Genomic DNA, 18,651 nt, shown 5'->3' with positions numbered 1-18,651 from the left:
TGTAAAAAAAAAACGCATTGCGTGCGCATGCGTTTTTTGGGGGCAAGTCGAACGCACAAAAAATGCAACAGGATGCATTTTGTGCGCCCGAGTGCACACTGCAAAAAAACGCATGCGCATACAAATGCGTACGTGCGCATATGTATGCACACATATGCGCACCCATGTTAAAGTATAGGGGAAAAACACATGCTTTTTTGCGCTAAAAAGCAGCGCAAAAAAACGCAAGTGTGAAACCAGCCTTAGACTTGAGCTGCAGGTAGCCGCCAGGTACCACTCCTAGGCAGTCCCTGGTACTATACGGTCACGCACCCAGACACAGACTTAGGCTGTCTTCAGACTATGCAGGTTCTGGATTCTCAGGCAGAGCGATACTGATACGGAGTCACAGATAGGACTGAATTCGGTGACCTAGCCACACAAGGACCAGGTGACCTAACATCTTACTAGTAGCAGACTTCACTCACTACTGAATCAATGTTGCTTAAGCACCTCCCTAATGGGGAGGGTGCCTTTTATACTCAGATGCCACAGATACCCCCCCCCAGTTACTGGATGAGGGTATTTTACCATGTGCATACACTGCTCCTTTAAGAGCAGTGGAGTGCATGCACTAGTTGCGCCGCTGGTATGTGCGGTGCACACAGACATAGGAAGCAGGTAGCATGCCTGGGATGATGCCGCACGGCAGGGAAAGTGAATATGCTGGCATCCCTGCATGGAGGGGGAAGGGGAACCATGCAGGGATGCCAGCATTAATGCTACACTGGGATCTGCAGCAATTAGTCCATTGATTGTTATGGGACTGTAAAGAGGAGAAACTTGGATGTCCTGTAGCTCTGGTTGAGTATGCTCCCAACTTCACACTTCAATCTAGGGGGATGACAAAACCAGGGGATTGAGGAGTTTACCGGTGATGCCCCAAGACATATGACATTTATCACCTGTTCTATAGTTTGTCATTGGAAAATCTCATTTAAGTGCATGATCTCTTTCAACTATCTTTTTCCCATAGGCACAGAGTAAAACAAACTGAGCTTTACTTTCCCTCCACCACTCCCCGGTCTTTGTTGATTGTTTTCAGTAGTGATATCATGTCAATAGTGCTGCAGCCAATCACTGAGCTCAGAGGCTCTGTTGACGCACAAGCTTTTTAGCTCAGTAATTGTCTGATTGACATAGTGTAGGGAAGGTGACCTGATGGATGGACGGACTAGTCAGAGTGAAGAAGGAAAGGTTTGCACAGTGTAGGTAGGTGTCAGTTATTACAGTGGGGAAACAGCTAGGAAAGTGTAGTGGACGTGCAGTACCTTGGGGTGACCATTAGATGGCAGGGAGGAGTGTGAGCAAAGGACTTGACAACAGCTTAGGGCTTTAGAAACCGTTGGTCATGGGGGGCGGGGTTACAGTGATAGGGGACCGGGAGAGCTATAAATACTGAGGGAGGGTTCCAGAAGGTTCCAATCCCCAGGGGGAGCTCCAGTGACAGGAGGACTGCGACAGTCTGTGCGCTGTGAGGAGAATCTAAACCAGGGGGACTGGGGAGAGAGAACGTCAGGGGGGTGGTCCTGACAGGAAGAACCGCAGAAGGGACGAGGCACTGGGTGTGAGACACCGTATTTGACACGACGACTGATCAGTGGAAGCGATGTTGGTTTACGGGCATAAGGCGGCCACAGTGATGGACCTGTCAGGAGCGTCGACGAGTGAGGAGGGGACGGTGTGTACAGACATGTTCCTAGTGTAAAGTATGGTGTGAGAAGTGGCTCTGGAAACGGAGGGCCGTGAGGTGAAGAAAGTACAGTGTGCTTTTGAGGCCGTCAGGCGGACGGCGAGCGTGAATAAACTTGGACCTGTTGCACCCTGAACTTGCCTCCGTCTTGTCTCTGTTTCGTCTCTGTGCGGTAAGAAGAGGGACCACCCCCCCAGCTCGGCTTGGCCCGCCGACTCTACAATGACATCACTGCTGGAGCCATTTAACAGGAACCGGGTTGTGAAGAGACAGTTCTGGATCAGTGGAAGATAAGTTAAGCTTTGTTAGTACTTCACACATAATTAAACCTATGCAAAAAAGTTAGTTGAAAGGTGAAAACTCCTTTAAGGTTGGGACTACACAGCAAGTTTCGCCTCAACACCTGACATTCGACCAGAGTTCACTCGGCGTCACTGCTATATCAATAGAAGTAAATGGGGTAACATTGAAGCTCTGAGTGTACTGTTACTGTCACAAGCAATTTGCAAAAAATCCAGCAAGTGTGGACTTCTTGCGATTGCAGTACTCTTGGGGTCAAAATGTGACTTCATTCGCTTGTTTTGTGCTTGCTGCGATGTAGCTGTGACACCTAGGAAACTTTAGCCATGCAACAGGTGTCGTGAACAAAGTCGCCATGTAGTCCTAGCCTAAAGTTTTTACATAATTTTGCCCAGTAATGAAAAATAAACTCAAGTGTAAATACATTTAATGTAAAATGTTAAAGGGAGTCTGTCACAAGGCTTTTGCTTCCTCATCAGAGAGCAGCATAATTTAGAGAAAGAGACCCTGAATCCAACAAAGTATCACTTAGTTTACTGGGTGCAGCAGTGGTGACACAATCAAAGTTTTTAGATGTGGAATGTTGCAGAGCTCAGAAAACTAATTCCACCCATACCAGGCTCTGTATGTATAATGTCTATTGACAGTGAGCTGCTTACCAGAAGAGAGGGCGTGGTTGGACCAGGAGATGGGCGGAGGGGATCGGGCAAGAGCCGAATGCTCTACCCACAGGCCCGCCCCTATGCATCTAAAGCTAATTACCAAAAAACTTTAAAGAACAATCACAAGGTTTATTTCATCACTAAAAGTATCGATTTAATCTGTGTAACAGTACCATTATGGCCATGTCTTTACTTTACATTTCTAAATCATGCTGATAGGTTCTCTTTAATTATTATGTTATTCAGAGAATTATTGTATGATATTTATGGAAGAGCATAGGCTGAAGATGTATGAGCTTCCTTGGTTTTAGAAATGCATTAATTACCGTTCATGCCATCTTATTACTGAGAGCACCTGCTGTGGAGCGGCGTAATTATCACATTACATATTAGCAAAGCCACTAATGGCCAGAATTGTGGGGAAAATCCTGATATTCTTTACAAATAACTTTACTACCTGGATCATTAGGCACAACATGAAATACGCAACTAGTTTTCAGATCTCTGAACATGAAGTGGTATTTTATTAAGATTCTTGGAGAATGTGTCGATAAGTAATTATCTTTTAGAGAATTTGATTCTAAATCTACTGTACAGCTCTGGCGAAAATTAAGAGACCACTTCCAAATGATCAGTTTGTCTGATTTTTCTCTTTTTAGGTATATTTTTGAGTAAAATGTAAATTGTTCTTTTAGTCTATAAACTTCTGACAACATGTCTCCGAATTTCCAAGCAATAAATTTTGGGTTTTTTTTCTGAAAAGGAGAAATGGTCAAGATTAAAAAATAAAACTAAACAATGCTTTCAAAACAAGTTCATAATCATTTAGAAACAACAATACTAATGGTTTAACTCAGGAAGAGTTCAGAAATCAATATTTTGTGGAATAACCATGATTTTTATCACAGCTTTCATGCGTCTTGGCATGCTTTCCACCAGTCTTTCACACTGCTGCTGGCGCAAACATTTAAGCAGTTCTTCTTTGTTTGATGGCTTGTGACTATCCATCATCCTCTTGATTACATTCCAGAGGTTTTCAATGGGGTTCGGGTCTGGAGAATGGGCTGGCCACCACAGGGTTTTGATGTAGTGGTCTCTTAATTTTTGCCAGAGCTGTACATTCTTACTGTTTTTACTCTTGATAGCTCTAATTATTTGTTGCCTGTTGTTTTACTTTAACAACAACTTTTATCACATTATTACATCTCAAAGCTAATATTGAGCAAATTGGTAACACAGTGTTCTCTGTAGCTTCAATACTAATCGGCTCTGGGAAGACTATTGCAATTTGAAATATTAGTTAGACGAGAACATAACTTTATGAGAAAACTCGTAATTAGTTTCAAGGCCCTGAAATGTCTTCACAAAAAAAGATAAAATAAGAGAAACTGAAGATAAAGGAAAAAAATCTAATACAGATAATGCTACTTGTCACATAAATAAGCCAGAAAGGCTGCTGTAAATAGCTTTCTGTACAGCAAATAGGAGCTTTTTCATTGTTCTGTGCAGTACTTGTGAAATATTAGAAAAATAAAATGGAGTTGTTTCTACCTACTGTCTAAATATACAGCTTACCATGGCACAGATACAGGTCAGAATGGAATATATAATACTGTAGTCCACTACTGTAGGCCCCTCCTCCACCAATGCAGTCAGCGGCGCCTATGAAGACAGCGAGACGGCGGGCACTGTGTGGCCCATGAACCGCAGTTTTCCAGCCCCTCGGCTGTCTCAGTCAGCGGGCTGGACTGACACAGCCAAAGGGCTGGATGTGGCCTGCGGGCCGCACTTTGCCCCGGTCTGTTCTAGATGAAAAGGATGCACCCTTGTCCCAGTTGCAGACCTTAGTGTAAAAAGATTATTAGAAAGATCTCTGTACGGTCCCCTCAAATATTTGTACATTGTCATAAGATGGCCCCAAAGCTTTTGTTATTCCAAGCTGGTATTTCAGTCCACTTATTCCCCTTAATAAAATTAGTTGCTCTTCTCTGCACCCATTCTAGTTAAGCTATGTTCTTCTTATACACTGTAGACCAAAATTGATCACATTATTCCAGGTGTGGCCGAACTAGTGACTTGTAAAGAGGCAAAACTATGTTCTTATCATGAGCATCTATGCCTCTTTTGATGCATCCCATTAGTTTATTTGCCTTGACAGCAGCTTCATGACGTTGATCTCTAAAGTGGAGTCTGCCATCCACCCATACACACAAATCTTTTCAGTGACAGTTTTACCCAATGTTTTACAATGTAGTACATAATTGTACATTTTATTTCCTCTGCCTAAGTGAATAATCTTACCTTTATCTAAATTAAACTTCAATTGCCATGTCACAGCTGAAGCCTTCAGCTTTTATAAATTCTTCAGTAATATTAAATTATCCTCATCTGTATTGATTACCATGCAGAGTTTAGTATAATCTTCAAATATTGTAATTCAACTCTGTATGCCCCCTACAAGATCATTAATAAATGTGTTAAAGAGAAGAGGGCCCAATACAGACCTCTGTGGTACCACACTGTTAACTGTGACCCAATCTGAGTGTGTTCCTTTAATTACTACCATATGTTTCCTACTACTGAACCAATTATTAACCCAGTTAGGCTACTTTCACATTTCCGTTTTGAAGCATCAGGCGCGATGCGGCGAAAAATGGAAAAACTGGATCCGGCGCCTGCTGCCACCGGATCCGGCTTTTTTCCCATAGACTAGCATTATCGCCGCATTGCGCCTGATGGCCATGCGGCGTGTCCGGCTTTAGCCGGAGACGGCAAAAAATACCTGTCCGGCGTCTGCAAAAAACGTTCCGTGCAACGTTTTTTGACAGCGCCGGACCGCTTTTTTGCAGAGCGCATGCGCGAAGACTCTCTTTCCCTCTCCTGCACCGTATCCGGCAAAAACAGATGATCCGGTGGGCTGCGGCTCCTACCGGATCTGGTTTGACAACTTTTCGCTGCAGCCCGCCGGATTTAAAATCCGGAAATGTGAAAGTAGCCTTACACATATTTTCCCCTAGTCCCATTTTTCTCATTTTGTATTCGAGTCTTTTGAGTGGCACCATATCAAACGCCTTTAAAAAAACATATAGACAGCAAGCACTGCTTTCCCCTCGTCTAGTCTGGAACTTACCTCCTCGTAGAAGCTAATTAGATTAGTTTGACAGCACCGATTCCTCATAAAGCCGTTGGTCATAAGGTTATTTTTAGATACTCCAGTACAGCATCTGTTAGGATCTTATCCATAGCAGAGGTTAAACTTACCAGTCTATTATTTCTAGGCTCAGATTATGTCCACTTTTTGAATATTAACAACATATTTGCTATGCGCCAGTCCTGTGGTACCGACCCTGTTATCATAGAATTTGTGAATATTAAAAATAATGGCCTGTCTATCGCTGTACTTAATTCTTGCAGTACTCATGGGTGTATGCCATCCGGGCCCATGGATTTATCTACTTTAGTAATTTTGAAGTGGCGCCGAATTTCCTGATGGGTTACATAGTTGTCATCTGTCATGGGGTTTTCTTGTATATATACTGATTAGTTCAGCATATTGGTCTTTCCCTTATTCTCTTCCCTCATTTCACCCAGACTACTTTTGAGGGGGCCAACACTCTTGACTTGATTTCTACACAATTTATTTTTTTACTATAATTATTTAATACCTTGTCACTACCCATTTGCTTTAATTCTCTAAACACTTTCTTTTGTCATTTATTGCTCCCCTTTCAGCCCTATTTAGCCATAGTGGTTTCCTCCTATTTCTAGCTTGTTTATTCCCCATAAGGTATATAGGCCGTGTTTAGAGATGGGCGAACCCCTGGATGTTCAGGTCTGGCAGGTTTGGACAAACATTTAAAAGAAGTTTGGTTTGGGTACCGGGACGGTAGCCGAACTCGAAATCGGATCACATTTAGATGAATGGAGGCTCTGAAGATCTGTTGTTTCCCACGCTGTCATCTGTGCGATAGCAACCCACAGCTATCATCTGTATATTGACTGGTTATCAAAAATACAGGGGTCCACAAGCCATATTTTTTAAATATTGAAATAATTTTAACCCCTTTACCCCAAGGGTGCTTTGCATGTTAATGACCAGGCCAATTTTTACAATTCTGACTACTGTCCCTTTATGAGGTAATAACTCTGGAACGCTTCCATGGATCCCGGTGGTTCTGACATTGTTTTCTCATTACTGCGCATGACAGGAAGTCTCTGATCTCTGGTAACCCGGATGTCATCATGACAACATCAGGTTACCATGGGAGCGATTGGGACCCTGCATCATGCTGCTGGGTCTCTGATCCAAAGGCAGAGCTCTCTGTCTGCTCCCGGAGTGCTGCGATCATGTTTAATCACAGTGTTCCGTGACCGCTCCTGCCACTTAGTACCCTGTGAGAATCAGCTGACACCCAGCCGTGATCAGCCGCACTCTCCCCGTGAGCGCGGCTGATCACATAGTACATACTATCCCATCCATGGGCATTAAGGCCTAGGGCACATGGACGGGATAGTACATCATATGTCAGAAAGGGGTTAAAAAACACCAAGGGGTCCACTCCCCACATTTTTCACAACCAGCCAAGCTAAAGCAGACCACTAGAACTCTCAGACTGGGAAGGGTCCATGGATTTTGGCACTCCCCAGCCTAAAAAAAAGCAGCCCGCAGCTGCCCCAGAAAAGGCACATCTATTATATGTACCAATTCTGGCACACTGCTTGCTCTTCCCACTTGCCCTGGTGCAGTGGCAAGTGGATTAATAAATTTGGGGTTGATGTCAGCTGTTTTATGGCTGCTAAAATTAAGCCCAGGGGTTAGTGATAGAGAGGCGTCTATAAGACACCCTCATTACTAACCCCATAGTTAGATTGTAATAAAGACATAGCCATAATAAACCCCTTTATTTGAAATAAAAACTCCCAGCCCTCTTTTACACATTTATTTGCAAAAAATAAAAATAAAAAAACAAAGTTATATTCACCTTTCTGCCGATCGACATCCACATCCTCTGTAAAGACCAAAAATAATTAAACACCATATTCCTCACCTGTCCACTGATAATCCATCGATGCCCTCTCTCCTGTAAAAGACAAAAAAATTATAAAATAACATATTCCTCACCTGTCCGAGGACAATCCATCAATGCCCATGTCCCCTATAAAAACAAAAAATTAATAAAACACCATATTTCTTACCTGTCCAATGAAAGTCCATAAATGGCCATGTCCTACAACGATCCTTATGGTTTGGCGAGCAGTCACATCAGTGATGCAACTGCTCTACATGTCAGCCAGAACACATTGAGACAGAAGCGTGATTATGCTCCTGCAGTGTGTAGTGCAGATGTGAAAAAAGTCACCTGTGTTCATAGCTGATGAACCCTGGTCACCACACTTATGGCACCACTTTCTGCGTGAGAATTTTCTGACGATGCGAGCGGTGTCGTAAATGAGGTATCCGGGGTTCAACAGCTATGAACTCCAGTGACCTTTCTCATGTCAGTGCTACTCGTGCTCCTGCTTCAGTGTGTTCTGGCTGGCGTGGAGAGCAATTGCATCACTGATGCGACTGCTCTCCAGATCATCCAGATCATCTTACAATCTTTGTCTACTTTAGCTTTGCTGGTTGTCAAAAATGAGAGTGACCCCACACTGTTTTTTTAAATTATTTATTTAAATAATTAAAAAATACGGCATGTGTACTCATCTATTTTTCATAATCAGCCAATATAAAGCTGACAACTGGGGTTGCAGCCAGCAGCTGTCATCTTTACATGTGCTTGTTATCAAAACTAGATAGATTCCTTTTTTTAATTAATCAATGGTACAGGCACCAGCTAATGAATTCTATCAGCTATCAGTGAAAGCAGGTGTAGGATGGTGAGAGTAGTACACTCATTAGCTGAAGCCTGTGACTGACTGTACCCTGTTTACTGCCAGTCAGACCTGCTGGCTCACATGCTGTCATATTTGACTGTCAAATCTAATTGGAGTAATATATTAAAATGTTACTTTTCTTGTGTATATATTAAAATGTGCAACCACTACACAAAAACCAGCACATACAGAATATAATCTCTCACATGCTGTCATCTGACAGCGTGAGAACCACAAAGCTCTGATTGGCGGTAACAATATTACCTCTGATCAGAGCCACTGGTGTTTTCTCACGCTGTCACACAGATGACAGCATGGGAAACACCCAATGTTTGTTCTGCTGAACCCGAATAATAACACTGACTTCCTGGAGAAGTCATTGTGTTCGGGGTCCGTGCATGGACACTAAGTGTTCGGTACGGACCCCGAACTTTACTGTTGGGGTTCACCCATCACTAGTCCTGTTTAGGATGATTATGAAAGTGTCCCATTTGCTTTGTGTAATTTTAATTCTCAGGACATTGTCCCAGTTTATGGCACTAAAATAATCTCTCAGCCATTGGAAATTCACCCTTGTGAAGTTTAGTGCTCTTGTAGCCCCTCTACTATACATCTTGTTAGCAAGATCTTATCTCCACTCACAGGGACTCTACATTTTTATTAGCCTCACATATTATATATATGACATACTTTATCACATAGGATGTATTTTAGGGACAATTTTACATATAAACAAACCCCTCCCCTCACTTATTTGTGTGCTCATTCCTGAGCCGACTATAGCCCTGTTTATTAACAGCCCAGTCATAGCTCTCATCCAGCCAAGTCTCCGTTATTCTCACCATATCATAATTATCTTTCAACAATATTCATTCTAATTTCTCCATCTTGTTGGTGAGGCATTAGTGTACATGCTATTTGTGTATATCTCTGTACCTCTATTGCTGCTTAGTGTATTGCCTATCCTAACCGCTCCGCCATGCCACCCCCAATTCCATTACTGATGCCAAGGTCACTGTCCAAACTATCTTTCCCAGCTATACAGTAATTTCCCACCCCAGTCCCTAGTTTAAACACTCTTCGAACCTTCTAGCCATTTTTTCCCCAGTACAGCTGCATCCTCCTCATGCAGGTGCAGCCCATCCTCAGCGTTCAGCCTGTATTCAACAGAGAAGTGGGCTCTGTTCTCCAAACAAACCTCAAACCTCCTTCCTCCACCATTTCCTGAGCCACTTATTCACCTCCTAATCTACCATTTCTCTTCTGGCATGGCATGTGGTACAGGCAGTATTTCAGAAAATACTACCTTCGGTCTTTGCTTTAACCCATTCTTGACGGAGCCCTTTTTCGTTTTTGCATTTGTTTTTCGCTCTCCTTCTTCTCAGAGCCATAACTTTTTTATTTTTCCATCAATATGGCCATGTGAGAGATTATTTTTTGCAGGACAAGTTGTACTTTTGAACAACACCATTGGTTTTACCATATCATGTACTCAAAAATGAGAAAAAAATGCCAAGTGCAGTGAAATTGTAAAAAAAGTGCAATTCCACAAAGGTTTTTTGAATTTTTTTTACCAAGTTCACCAAATGCTAAAACTGACCTGCCATTATGATTCTCCAGGTCATTATGAGTTCATAGACCCCAAACATGTCTAGGTTCTTTTTAAGTGGTGAAAAAATAATTTCGGCATTTTCCAAGACCCGTAGCGTCTCCATTTTTCGTGATTTCGGATTGGGTGGGAGCTTATTTTTTGCATGCTAAGCTGACCTTTTTAATGATACTATTTTGGTGCAGATATGATCTTTTGATCGCCTGTTATTACATTTTGATGCATTGTTGCGGTGACCAAAAAAACGTAATTCTGGCATTTTGACTTTTTTTCTCGTTACGCCGTTTAGCAATCAGGTTAATTCTTTTTTTATATTGATAGATTGGGTGATTCTGAAAGCAGTGATACCAAATATGTGTATGTTTGATTTTTTTATTGTTTTATTATGAATGGAGTGAAGGGGGTGATTTGTACTTTTTTAAAAAATTTTTTTTATATTTTTAAAAACTTTTTTTTTTTACGTTTTATCATGCTTCAATAGTCTCCAAGGGAGACTAGAAGCTGCCATAACCCGATTGGCTCTGCTACATAGAGGCGATGACCAGATCGCCTCTATGTAGCAGAATTACTCACTTGCTATGAGCGCCGACCACCAGGCGGCGCTCATAGTAATCCGGCATTGACAACCATAGAAGTCTCCAGGAGACCTCTTTTTGTCATGCCAAGCCATTGGTGACCCACGATCACATGATGGGGGTCACCGATGGGCGGATTTCTGGCGTGATTGCTGGAATCGCATGTTAAATGCTACTGTCAGAGTTTGACAGCGGCATTTAATGGTTGAATAGCTGTGGATGGATCGCGATTCCACCCATGTTTAAAACAGCTGACAAGTGCTGGAAAAGATGTAAGCACACCGTCGGAGATCACATTAAAGGGGCGGACATGAAATGCGCAGTACTAGTGTGGTGCATGTTGTGAAGGGGTTAAGCTTACAGCTTAATTCCCTGAAATCATTTTTAAGGATCTTCCACCTACCTCTAACTTTGTCATTGGTGCGATGTTCCACATGACCACTGGTTCCTCAAAAGGTCCTCCCAGTAATCTGTCTATCTGATCAGCAATGTGCCGAACTCGAGCACCAGGAAGACAACATACCATTCAGTTATCTCACTTTGTGACAGATTGTCCTATCTGTTTCCATAATAATGGCGTCCTCCACTACAAGCTTCTGACTGGCCTACCCTGTACTCCTATTCCCCTCCTTACTGGAGCAGACGCTCCCCAAGCTTTCAGAGGACACGCCTTGCTGTAGTAGTGCTACTCCAGTTCTAACAACCCCCTTATGTGCTAACTTAGCAAACTTGTGTGGTGTGCCAGAGAAGAGCCTCCTTGACACTCTTCCCTCTACCTCACCTTGTAACTGTCACTCAACTAGATGCCTCACTTTCCTGAAGCTCCATACTACGATGCTACACCGCATCTACCCCAGTGAGCAGGAAATTATTTTCCGTATTATCAGTGGATCTCAGGGTTGCCAGCTGTTCACTTAGATCCAGTACCTGGGCTTCCAACTGTACAATGCGCTCACATCTCGAACAGCATCATGCACCCTCAAACAGCCGGTTAAGGATTGCATACTGTACATGCAACAAGATGTACACTGGATGGCATTGTCAGTCATGGAGCACAAATTACAAATGGGGATTTCATAAGACAAAAGTAAATAGGCAAGTAAATACAATGAATTAATACAAGGTACTTGCTTCTAAATTCCCTTAATCCAAAGTCACTGAATCACAAGTCACAACCTTAAGCCAAATCACATTTAAAAACAGATCACACTTGCAAACTCTTTCACACGCACTACAACATATGATTTAAATACAGTTACCTTTTCCCTTAGCTGCAATACAACCTGCACCTCACTGCAATGTCTGCAAAGGGATGTTAATGTTATACAATAGAAATTCTGCCATATTTATTTTGAAGTCAATGGAGGAGTGACAAATAATAGCTTCCATTGCTGATATTTTGTAGTTTATACAAATGTTTAATCAGATTTTATTTATTTCTTTTTTTATGGGAGATGAGAGGAGGGTAATGGGAGTAAAAGCAGAAAACAAGAATTCTGGCATGTTTTATTAGTTTATTAGCTAAGTGAGCCATAAAGGGATGGAATACTCTACACCTATCTCCCAGTAAATGGGAGGGGAATTTTGTCATAGCCCTTCCAAGGTCCGCTGTCACCAAGCAACTGGCGTCTTGACAAAACTGGAGCCTAGTTAAGATGAGGTAGATACCTCTGCAAGAAACCCCAAGAGTGTAGCACAAAGAGAAAAGGAAACAAATCCTAATACCAACCCTGAAAGAATGCAACCAACACTGCATGCACCACTCACCACCCCAACACATAGGAATTGTAAAAAACAGCAAAGATCTGAGCTGGGAACCGGCTTAAATAGCCCGCCTGATGTTGAAAGAAATGATCAGGCATTGAACACCTCCCAATCACCTTCCTCCATCCACTCCCTGCTAAACTGCACAGCAGTATAATCACAATCCCACCACTGCCTAGTACCAGAATCAGCAGTGTCCTGCATTGCCTGGCAACCAGAGAACTTAGCGCCCCATGTTCCTTGGGCAGTGAAATTTGTGGAAAATAGGGCAACCCACATCCCCACACATCCAACTACTCTAAAACACAATGCTCCATAAGATTGGGACGGTTTCCCTGCACGCGTGGTAGCTCCGCCTCCAGGGTCAGGACAATGGTGATGCTTGCATCTGGAGTAGTCCGATCCATTCCCAAGGAGAAGCACAGAGCCACAATTTCTAACATTTATAAGGGAAAATGTTATTTTTTGATTTGTCTCTTTTAGAAGAACAAATTATTGAACTTTTTTAAGTCGGGAACTATATTATCAGTCAGGTAGATCCCAATCACAGTGATCCAATGTGTTTAGTACTGGACCCCAGTATTTTAAATCACTTAGATGCTAAGATTTTCATTGAACATAATGTAACACAAGTATTAGGATGCAGTGACACAGAAGCACAGAGCAGGGGTTAACACATATTCACTTTATCAATACAGGGATAATCTCCTCTCAGGAATAAAACAAAGGAAATACAGTTATATGGATTGGGGTTAATCACGATAGCAGTAATTCAGATTAACAATCTGTATGTCAGTTCTACTTATTGTGATTCAGTTGTCCGTTTCTCTGTCAGAGTCTGATGGCTGATTTGGCTACCAGCTGAGGCCGGTGCTGAGTCTATCGGCTTCCCCGCCTAACAAATGATCCTACATGTGGCGGCATCCGGTGGTCACTGGTTTTGCCAGCTGAGCCCCTAGTCCATTCAACTGCTGCGTAAGAGAGTGGAGTCCTCCACAATCCTCCACTCGGAGTGCGTTTCTTTGCACGCCCGCCAGTACTTGAGAGTCCTCGCCGCACCTGTCTGGGATATTTGCTCTGTGGCCTATCTCTCCCTTAGTCTGGCAACGGTCCTTACTGGCTCTGCTCTCCGGTGGGAAGCCCCCTTGCTTTCCCACGCAAACCATTTTAACTCCCTCTCACTCAGCACACCCTCTTTACCTAGGTTATTAGCCCACTCCGTCCCCAATCTGCTTCCCTCTCGCAATTCGGAGGTTCGGCCCCAGCAGTTCGGGACCCAGTCCTCCATCAGCACCCGCAGCCCGGTGCTCTCTTCTACAATAACATCTAAAAGTTTCAGCAGCTGCCTGATGCCTGACTATCATTAGGTAGCTGTACGTGTGCTGGGTCTATTCCTCAGCACTGTAAAAATGCAGTCATGTGCAATAAAGCCCTTTACCGGTTGCCATAAAAACACATATTTATAGTCCTAAATGGGTTAACAGAAAAATGGCATTATTGATTGACAGGATCTTTCAGCCAGTCAAATGCCGCAAATTCCATAAATTGCAAAGTGGCCCAAGAAGATTGTTGTTTCTTGGAAATATTGTAGCCTGAAGCCAACTAATAAACCTATGCTACACAGACTCAAATGAAGAATCTTTAGGATGATGTTATAAGGGATGGTCAAGACCACATTCAACTTGAGACCTCCCCAATGTACACTGCCAGATCGATAAGCTAAAGTGGACTTTTGCCAGATTTATGTTAGTGATGTAGGTTCGGACTATACAACCAAAATTATGTTATTACTTATGTTGAGCGAGTATACTTGTTGCTTGGGGTTTCCAGAGCATGCTTTGGTGTCCTCTTAGTATTTTGGTGTTCTCAGAGATTTAGTTTTCATCACTGCAGCTGCATAATATGCGACTGCTAGACAGCCTGAAGACATGTGGGGGTTGCCTGTTTGTTATGGAATTCTCATTTGTATTCAGCTTGTCTAGCAGCTACAAATCATGCAGTTGAGGCGAAGAAAACTAAATCTCCTAGCACGCCAAAATACTCGGAGACTACACGAGCATGCTCTGGAAAACCCAAGCAACGAATATACTCACTCATCACTAGTTATTACATGTAGAACAGCCCACCATGCCAACATTTAGATTGCCAAATCTGGAAATTTAATCCTTACCCATAGGAATGCACAGAAACACCTCCAAATTTTCCGATTTTGAGTGTTTTACTAAGCCTTCCTCCTTTTGTGGTCTGGGTTGTACTAGCAGATTTGGACTGCTTGAATATCTAATATATAAAGCTGAATGTGTGTGTATGTTTGTATGTATGTATGTGTGTATGTCCAGGATTGGCATCTGCACCGTCACAGCTACAGCCACAAAATTTTGCACAATCGCACGTCTGGACCCCGAGAGTTTCATAGGCTATGTTGTGAGGTGAAATTTTAACACCATGCGTTCCAATTCACCAAACAATTTTGCCCCTAGGTTCATAATGGGGAAAAAGTGTATGTATGTGTGTATGTCCTGGATTGGCATCTGCACCGTCGCAGCTACAGCCACAAAATTTTGCACAGTCACACATCTGGACCCTGAGAGTGTCAAAGGCTATGTTGTGAGGCGAAATTTTAACCCCACGCATTCCAATTCACCAAACAATTTGACCTATTATTCTTACCATTTCTATGGTGTTATCGTCCTTCTGTAAAGCTGGAAATTACACAATTTATTACCGTGCAAACACAGACCACCCTCTGACACAGACTGCAGGAGGAGCCCAGTATCACACAGGATAGGATTAGATACATGGCTCAGCCGTCAGTATCACACAGGATAGGATTAGATACACAGCTCAGCAGTCAGTATCACACAGGAGAGGATTAGACACATGGCTCAGCAGTCAGTATCACACAGGATAGGATTAGATACACAGCTCAGCAGTCAGTATCACACAGTATAGGATTAGATACACAGCTCAGCAGTCAGTATCACACAGGATAGGAATAGATACACGGCTCAGCAGACAGTATCACACAAGATAGGATTAGACACACAGCTCAGCACACAGTATCACACAGAATAGTATTAGATACATGGCTCAGCAGACAGTGTCACACAGAATAGGATTAGATACACGGCTCAGCAGAAAGTATCACATGGGATAGGATTAGATACACGGCTCAGCAGTCAGTAACACACATGAAAGGATTAGGTACACGGCTCTGCAGTCAGTATCACACAGGATAGGATTAGATACACAGCTCAGCAGTCAGTATCACACAGGATAGGAATAGATACATGGCTCAGCAGACTGTATCACCAGGATAGGATTAGATACACAGCTCAGCAGTCAGTATCACACAGGATAGGGTTAGATACACGGCTCAGCAGACGGTATCACACAGGATAGGATTAGATACACGGCTCATCAGTCAGTATCACAAAGGATAGGATTAGATACACAGCTCAGCAGTCAGTATCACACAGGATAGGAATAGATACATGGCTCAGCAGACTGTATCACACAGGATAGGATTAGATACACAGCTCAGCACACAGTATCACACAGAATAGTATTAGATACACGGCTCAGCAGACAGTATCACACAGAATAGGATTAGATACACGGCTGATACGATTAGGATTAGGTACAAGGCTCCGCAGTCAGTATCACACAGGATAGGATTAGATACACAACTCAGCACACAGTATCACACAGAATAGTATTAGATACACGGCTCAGCAGACAGTATCACACAGAATAGGATTAGATACACGGCTGATAGGATTAGGATTAGGTACAAGGCTCCGCAGTCAGTATCACACAGGATAGGGTTAGATACATGGCTCAGCAGTCAGTATCACACAGGATAGGATTACACAGCTCAGCAGTCAGTATCACACAGGATAGGAATAGATACATGGCTCAGCAGACTGTATCACCAGGATAGGATTAGATACACAGCTCAGCAGTCAGCATCACACAGGATAGGGTTAGATACACGGCTCAGCAGTCAGTATCACACAGGATAGGATTAGATACACGGCTCCTCAGTCAGTATCACAAAGGATAGGATTAGATACACAGCTCAGCAGTCAGTATCACACAGGATAGGAATAGATACATGGCTCAGCAGACTGTATCACACAGGATAGGATTAGATACACAGCTCAGCACACAGTATCACACAGAATAGTATTAGATACACGGCTCAGCAGTCAGTATCACACAGGATAGGATTAGATACACGGCTGATAGGATTAGGATTAGGTACAAGGCTCCGCAGTCAGTATCACACAGGATAGGGTTAGATACATGGCTCAGCAGACTGTATCACACAGGATAGGATTAGATACACTGCTCAGCAGTCAGTATCACACAGGATAGGATTAGATACACGGCTGAGCAGTCAGTATCACACAGGATTGGATTAGATACACAGCTGAGCAGTCAGTAACACACGATAGGATTAGATACACAGCTCAGCAGAAAGTATCACACAGGAGAGGATTAGGTACACAGTTCAGCAGACATTATCACACAGGATAGGGCTAGAAAAACAGTTCAGAAACAGGATGTGCCAAAGGAGAGGACATTTTCATTCCAAGAATTCCACTCATTCCATCTGATTTGTTTTTTGATTTTAAATGCCTCCAGTTTCCAGTTCAACTGCTATTTGCAATGTCCATTAACAATGCTCAGTGACCGTCCTTGAAAGTAATAGGGATTGATTTGCAATCTCCGTGCTTTTCTCATTAGTTAATTTGTGTTGCAAATCTGTAGTGTTGAATATATGATGTGAAATGTTTTTATGTGCAATATAATCATTATAATTTGTTATAACTAACCACAGTTGGTTACTATGCCCAGGCAACGCCGGGCTCTTCAGTTAGTATTGAATATACAGCTAGACTACTCTTGTAGGAAAAGGGCCAGACTGCAGTCAGACTGCTGTTATGTGGTGTAGTCCAGATTATAACCTAAACTGTAGGGTTGGTGGTCCAGAATACATACTCAGAATGCTGTTATATGGGTTTGCAATGCTGGTGTCCAGTGTTCAAATCTCACCAAGGACAGCTGCATGAAGTTTGTATGTTCTCCCTGTGTTTGCATGGGTTTCCTTCCAGTACTCCAGTTTCCTCCCACACTCCAAAGACATAATGATAAGGAATTTAGATTGTGAGCCCCAATGGGGACAGTGATGATGATTAATGTAAAGTGCTGTGGTATTAATGGTGCTATATCAGCAAGCATAATAAATAAATATGGGAAGTTCAAATCAATATTGTAATGCTATTATAGGGTAAGGTCCTGACCACATAGCATGCTATGCAGCAACCAAATGATATGAAGCCTAATCAGAAACACACTCCACTGGATGAAGCTTAGAAGTTAGTTAATGTTTATGACAGATACATTCCCCCTTTAGATTGAACATATTTTAAAACTTTTTTTTAAAAGTGAACATGAACTTTTTCGAGTTAAACTGTCTGCCATCTATGGGAAATGCTTACTAACATCAAAAGAATATACATGTCTCTAAATGAGCATTACATCCTCATGATATTGTGGATATCATTGAAGAAAATAGACAATGCGTTTATGAGCCAGCTATCACTATTTATATACAGCAATTTTAACTGGCTAGAATGAGACAGAAGGAGAATTGTTCTTTGGGGACAGCTGAAGGAAGATCTCAGATTTAGTATTCCCGATGCAGACAGACTTCAGTGAATCGGTACATTAGGCAAAGTAAAAAAATGGAAGCTGTTCAGGTAAGTAAAACAGCATTTTAGATGAATCCATGGCCATTTAACACATTTAGCAGAAGGTTTTGACCCACCGGACTTTTGGAAGTGTAGATGAATTGTTTATGATTGCCATCTGCACCAGCACAATGCTTTGCCAGGGTAGAATACTTACATTAGATTGTCACTGGGGGCTGTGGAAATGTTAACAATCAAGAGAAGGCACTTTCCTTGAATGTAAATTCTTGCAAATTTGCATTGATCTGAAAGGTAACTTGCCCATAAATGACATTGAAATGGTTTCCCAAGGTCTGACACAATTGGCAGGAGTATTTGTTGCCTTACGGACAAGGGACAGAATGTTTCTGTGGATAGTTAATAGCCTTGGCGG

General features: G+C 42.5%; 1 protein-coding gene across 2 annotated transcripts in view; it reads left to right on the top strand.

Moving 5' to 3' along the window:
* Positions 1-18,651, top strand: part of ADGRD1 (adhesion G protein-coupled receptor D1) — a 1,079,490-nt gene that overhangs the window by 663,741 nt on the left and 397,098 nt on the right. The window lies entirely within an intron of this gene.

This window comes from Dendrobates tinctorius, unplaced genomic scaffold, assembly GCF_039654945.1.
Source record: "Dendrobates tinctorius isolate UK_male_01 unplaced genomic scaffold, ASM3965494v1 ptg000243l, whole genome shotgun sequence".
Lineage (NCBI taxonomy): Eukaryota > Metazoa > Chordata > Amphibia > Anura > Dendrobatidae > Dendrobates > Dendrobates tinctorius.
The sequence above is the reverse complement of the archived record's forward strand: the minus strand, read 5'-3'. Positions and strand labels throughout refer to the sequence as shown.